This window comes from Macaca nemestrina, chromosome X (assembly GCF_043159975.1).
Source record: "Macaca nemestrina isolate mMacNem1 chromosome X, mMacNem.hap1, whole genome shotgun sequence".
NCBI lineage: Eukaryota > Metazoa > Chordata > Mammalia > Primates > Cercopithecidae > Macaca > Macaca nemestrina.
Window position 1 is genome coordinate 119,749,056 of NC_092145.1, and position 7,077 is coordinate 119,756,132.

Here is a 7,077-nt window from a genome sequence, read left to right on the forward strand (position 1 = left end):
TGCTCCCCCGGGGGAACTTGCACGCATTTCAGATGGCTTAAACCTTCTTTTTTTATGCTAAATTCTTCCCTTCCCCCTACTCAATTGGCTAAGGACAAAGGAAACTTACCCAGCCTCCAGTTCCTATCATTACAGTTCATGGCTATCACTCTAGTGGAATGGGAAACATGGGTAAGTGTGGCCTTATCAAATTATAAGGATACTAAGAGTCAGGATTACACCCAGGAAACAAAGGAAAGCTCATAGTAGGCTGTTGCCTCTGGAGGGAACGCATGCAAAGTGGCACCAGTGCCCACCCCACCTAAGGTTAGAGATGTCTGACACTCGAAAATTGGACCCCAAAGGGGGACACCCTGAAGGATCCTCCAGACCTCAACCTCCCCAAAGGGGATGCCCTCGGCAGAGATTCTGAGGCCTAGTACTAAGCCCTCCTTAGAATTTTCTCTCACAGTTACAATATTGTTTGGCTCCCATATTGTTTAGAATCTGGAATTTGCTGTTGAATGGGAAAGTGGGATGGAGTTGCATGTATCCAGGCTTTTGTGCTGCTGTTCTAAGCAGGGTCCTGGTTTATGTGTGATGCTCTCCTTTGGTACTATTTGCCCCCAGTGTTCTTTGCAATCTGGGGAGGTTTGACCTTTAAAAATCAAACTGCCATGGAAACTGCTTTACCCAAAATTTTGGTTCAAAGCCTTTATTGGATTATCTATTAGGGCAAACAAAGTAAAACTGTTAAGCCTGTATTGCTATCTCATGGCTAGAGTTCCAAGGTAAAAGCTATTGGATCTTCATTTGTGTGTGTGTGTATACATGTCTAAATATGTTTAGTTGTATGTACATTTATTGTTATATACTGTGTCTGCCAAATTAGCTTATAAGTAAGAGTACTCATAAATTAAGTAAATAAGTCTAAGCAATTTTCAAGTTCATGTGACTTAAGTATAACTTTACTAAACAAGCTGGTTTTAAAATTATTGGTAAAATAAAAATAGAAATACCTTCAGAATTGTCAGCATACATTTTTGTCTGGATTTTATGTTTGTCTTTGCTAGATATTTTGAGATGTCAATGTTGGGCATAGAAGGTTATAAAGCTGCTAACCCAGCCAAAACGAAATTATCTTGGTTTGCGTGCCTTTTTTTTTTTTTTTTTTTTTTTTTTTTTTTTTTTTACAAATGAGAGTAATTTAATGTTAGCTAAATCTTCTGAGTTACTGGCAAAAATACCTATGTATTTAACTTTGAGATTCTTACTTAGGATTAGGTGAGCACCTGATGTTCAATGGCTATTAAAAACAGTGATCGTGGCTAATATTTCAGTTTACAGAAGTAATCTAGATAAACTGTTAAATATGAAAGAACTGAGTATGGTAAATGAGATTAATGTTTAGGTAAACTTCTTGTGTAAGTTATAAACTTGAAACTATTTTTTATGCTCATTGAATATCTAGGTAATTTCCAATTAAAAAAAGCATTGTGATATGGGGAAATAATGTTTCTAAAATTATGGAAGAAGTTTAGATAATAAAATATTCTTTAAAACCTGACAGAGAATTAGAGACATTTGGCTAATTAACATTTTCATAGTTAAACCTCTTAGTCTTGATTAAAGTAAAACAAGAAATATTGTAAAGAAATGCATCATCAGTTTGGCAATTCTTTTTTTTTTTTTTTTTTTTTTGAGACGGAGTCTTGCTCTGTCGCCCAGGCTGGAGTGCAGAGGCGAGATCTCAGCTCACTACAAGCTCCGCCTCCTGGATTCACACCATTCTCCTGCCTCAGCCTCCTGAGTAGCTGGGACTGCAGGCGCCCACCACCACGCCCGGCTAATTTTTTGTATTTTTAGTAGAGATGGGGTTTCACCATGTTAGCCAGGATGGTCTCGATCTCCTGACCTCATGATCCGCCTGCCTTGGCCTCCCAAAGTGCTGGGATTACAGGCGTGAGCCACCGTGCCCGGCCGGCAATTCTTTTTTTAATATAGTTAAGCATGAAGCCGGCTCCACTAAGTGTGGAGCCAAATTTCACATACATGCTTGCATTGCTTCACACTATGTTTACTGTTTTGCATGTATAGTGCTGGCACTGTAGTATTTACTGGTCATGTGCCTGGAGTGAATTTCTTGATTGCACAGGATGTATGGTGATAATGCTGGACTTAAGGATTAAGTATACTTTTGTAAATAGAATTTGTGTCATATTTCTCTCTCCTTGACTAATTTCTCCAAAATTTGTAAACTATTTGTGAATATTCTTAATTCATGTCAGTATGTCATAATATGAAGTATTTTAAACCTTTAACATATTTAATAGTCTTCCCAAAATCAAATTTCAGCTTCAAGATTGTATTTTCTGACCTCTAACTTTGAGATGCTACAGAGGGCTCCTGAAGCATTCAAAAGAGAGGTAAACAGGATTATTTGACATGTTAAGTTACATGGGAAGCATTGTCAAAATAAAAAATAATGTTTAATCTTCTTCAGGTTATATTTTAGCAAATGATTCAAGAGAACATAAGCATAGATTCATGGAGAACCAGGACAGCCGCTGAAACTTTTGTTATTAAAGGTTCCAAATTAAATACATATTGGTGTGGTGACGTATAAATTGCCAAAATAGTTTTTTTTGGGGGCGGAGTGTGAGAAGTCTCACTCTGTTGCCAGGCTGCAGTGCAATGGCATGATCCCGGCTCACTGCGACCTCCGCCTCCCAGGTTCAAGTGATTCTCCTGCCTCAGCCTCCCGAGTAGCTGGGATTACAGGCATGCGCCACTGTGCCCAGCTAATTTTTTGTATTTTTAGTAGAGACAGGGTTTCACCATGTTGGCCAGGCTGGTCTCGAACTCCTGACCTCAAGTGATCCACTCACCTTGGCCTCCCAAAGTGCTGGGACTACAGGCGTGAGCCACCATACGCAGCCTAAAATAGTTTATAACCAAAGTTTGGTTTGCCAAATCCATATTCCTGGGAAGACAATCAAAGCTTCAGGTACATTTGGCTATCTGATGGGTGGGCCATTTAAACATTTACAAAGAGATTTCATTCAATTGTCACTTTCTGTTTGTTTTTTTTTTTTCTCTTTTTTTGAGATGGAGTCTCGTTCTGTCACCAGGCTGGAGTGCAGTGGCGCAATCTTGGCTCACTGCAACCTCTGCCTCCTGGGTTCAAGTGATTCTCCTGCCTCAGCCTCCTGAGTAGCTGGGACTACAGGCATGTGCCACCATGCCCAGCTAATTTTTGTATTTTTAGTAGAGACGGGGTTTCACCGTGTTGGCCAGGATGGTCTCAATCTCTTGCCCTCATAATCCACCCACCTTGGCCTCCCAAAGTGCTGGAATTATAGGCGTGAGCCACTGTGCCCAGCCAATTGTCATTTTCAATGCATGTTTTCTGGCTGTATAAAAGCTTTCCCCTGCAAGAGGGCTGATGTTTTAACAGTAGATTATTATGCTACATTGTATTTTCACCAGGTTAACAAAGGTTTTTATGGTTCGTGGAGGACAATCAACCCCTTCACAATCTCCAACCCAAAGAGTGGCTCTTCTGAGAACATCCACCATAAAGGCTATAGTTACACAACAGACTTTAAATTCTTTTGTGAAAGTTATGATAGAATTGGCTGAACAGAGAAGTATCTGTGCAGCTGCTGGCACTTGTGGACTATGGAGAAATACATCAAATGAAAATCACAGAGATTCAGCGGTAGAGGATTAATGAAGAGAGTGCTTAGTTAAGTGAGTAGACTCTTTATCTAGCTCATTCTTTGATCTATTTGATTTTAGGTGGTTTGGATTATGGGGACCCCGGGTAAGGATCAAACTCCAAACTCTTAGTATTATCCTCCTGATAGTAATAATAATAGTCTCCCTTGTGAGCTGTATTTTCTCAAAGGTTTTAAATGTTTGCATGCATTCTAGAGATGTCTAGAATGTCAAATGATCTTTCTTCAACTGGAATGACAAGAGCTGAAAGAAATGTGTGACCAGGAGTACACTGTAACCTATGAACGACGTGCTGAGATGGGAAACATAAAACGATGGTAACTGAGAGTGATGCTAAGGCCGTAAGCTTTGGTCACACTCTCACCCAAGTGAGAACCTGACCAAAAAGGGGTAATGTTTTTGAAGCAAAGTTCTGGAGGCCATTGTTTTGTACTGAGCTCATGCATTAGGCCCCAACAAACCAAACCAAAATGGAGTCGCTTGTGCTAAGACTTTAAGGAAACACTTAGATCCTAGAACAGACCAGGTTGTTTTTCTCCTGAAAATCTCTATAACAAACATTCCTGACAGCATAGGTATCCAACCCCTGAAGTTCCCATTAAATCTTTTCTTTTTTCTTTTTTTTCTGAGACAGAGTTTCACTCTTGTTGCCCAGGCTGGAGTGCAGTGGCACAACCTTGGCTCACTGCAACCTCCACCTCCTGGGTTCAAACAATTCTCCTGCCTCAGCCTCTTGAGTAGCTGGGGTTACGGGCACCTGCCACCACGCCCAGCTAATTTTTCATATTTCTAGTAGAGATGGGGTTTCATGATGTTGGTCAGGCTGGTCTCGAACTCCTGACCTCAGGTGATCCATCCGCCTCGGCCTCCCAAAGTGCTGGGATTACAGGCATGAGCCACCACTCCCAGCTCCCATTAAATCTTTTAACCAAATTGCTTTCCTCTCGCCTAGACACCATCAAGCTTCAGATGATCACCAGTTCCAGGTGAAGACACTACCCCTGGCCATCAAGGAGCTACCCTATCTCCACTAGACAGAGCAGGGTGAGAGTTCCCTGATCCCTAGTAAGTAGCGACTATACCCCAAACCAGCATGAAGCAGTTACAGAAGAAAGACGATCAGTCCCTCTGCGTCCCATAAAGATTTATGGGGATCATGTCCTTCAGTGGGGAAATGAGGCAGGAGAATAGGGTCTGGGGGCAGGGAACCTAAGGACTTCCTTCAACTAAATTAAATGGAAAAACCCCAACTTTCTAAGACCAAGTCAGCTATGACAGGAACTATCCTCTTCATTTACATAGGTTGTACACCAAGTAAATGACATTGTAACTTTACTTCATCCTCTTCATTTACATAATGTGTACACTCAGTAACCAATGGAAACCTCGAGAGTGTATTTAAACTCCAGAAAATTCTGTAACCGAGCCCTTGAGACGCTTGCTCAGGCCCAGTCCCATCCTGTGGCGTGTACTTTCATTTTCAAGAAATCTCTGCTTTTGTTGCTTCATTCTTTCCTTGCTTTGTTTGTGTATTTTGTCCAATTCTTTGTCAAGAACCTGGACACCTTCCATTGGTAACAAAGGGAGACTAGGAAATTTAGTCCCTAGTTGGGTAGCCATATATCAGTTACTATAATGGAGAGAATAGATTTTGGGGGACAGCAAGCAATTTCCATCACAGGATATAATTTCCAACATTTTAAAATGGAAATTTTAAAATGAAATATACATCATTTTATCAAATATATCCAATGGTTGCTAAATTCTGTAGTGATTTAATATCCACCACCAAATTCTGTAGTGATTTAACATCCACCATTATCAATTTTGGTAAATACTTGAACGAGCTCTTCTTTAACAGCTGGATATGTTATATTGTTCCTTTCTCTCCTAGAAGTCATAATTCCATTTCATCTCCTCCACAAAATGTTATGCTTATGTAATATATTTTAGTTTTAAAAACCTTTTATTAATCATCCTATCATACTTCTATGAAAGCAAAAATATGTGTGTACATATGTATGTGTACATAGGAATATACAAATATAGATATATTTAAAATTAAAATAAGTGTTTAATTTTCTGTGATCAAAAGGCTCCAAGTGTTAAATAATTGTTCTTCCAGATTAAGTTATCATTATAATAATTAGTTGTACCCAGTTGATCAAAACAACATAAATTTATTACAGATTTTAAAAATTAATTATTAAACCTTTATTTAAAACACATTGCTTATAAGTTGGATGGGCTTTTTTCATAGTCCATGTATCCATGGATGACTAGTATTTATTGCTAAAATGAGACACGTTGAACATCAATTATCCCTATTTTTCGTTTTTGTAGATGAAAGTGTTGAGAAAAATTACCCATGTAAATAAGTAAACAGTAATGAAAGAAGTTTTGTTATAACAACATTACTTAATTTTTTGAACTCCTTGTCTCAAGGAGTGCAAAGAAGAGATGACTGTGATCAGAGCACACACAAAGTGGAACATTTAATAGGAAACCCTTCCTATAAAACTGGGACCCTACAGGCAGTACCACCATATTGCCCAACAATAGAACAATAGAAAGCACCTCCATTCATACTGTAGTCTACAACATGTTCACTGAAAATGTGAATATGGTGCTTTCTGGAGTGGAACAATATGGAGCCCCCACCCAAAGAATTTATTCCTTTAACGTAAAGGTGAACAGGAAGTATACCTCAACTTCAGGGAACATTAAAGAAAATAGAATGTTTTGATTTTCTATGGAAAAAATTATAAAACTATCAGGAAATATTAAAGATCTAAATGAAATGAGAAATATACCATGTTCATGGGTTAGAAGACTAATATTGTAAAGATGTCACTTCTTCCCCAAGTGATCTATAGATTCAATGCAAACCCAATCAAAACCCCAAAAAGCATTTTGTGGAATCTGAGAAGCTGCTTCTAAAATTTATAAGGAAATGCAAATGGACAAGAATATCAAAATTACTTCCAAAGGAAAACAAGGCAAAGAGAACTGCTCTACTGGATGAAAAGTCAATATAAAGGTATAATAATTGAGGTAGTATCGTATTGTACTACAGATAAAGAGATCAATGGAACAGAATAGAAAGCCTAGAAATAGGCCTACACAATCACAAACACAGTATACAGCAGAGGTGGTTATTTCAGATCAGTGAAAAGAGATAAATTTTTCAATAAATTGTCTGAGACAATTGGATCTCTGTGTGTAAAAGAAAAAAAATAAATTGTACTCCTATCTCACACCACACACAAAAATAAATTCCATGTAGACTAAAGACACTGCCAAAGAAATTTGCACATCTTTTTTTTGAGATGGAGTCTCACTCTGTCGCCCAGGCTG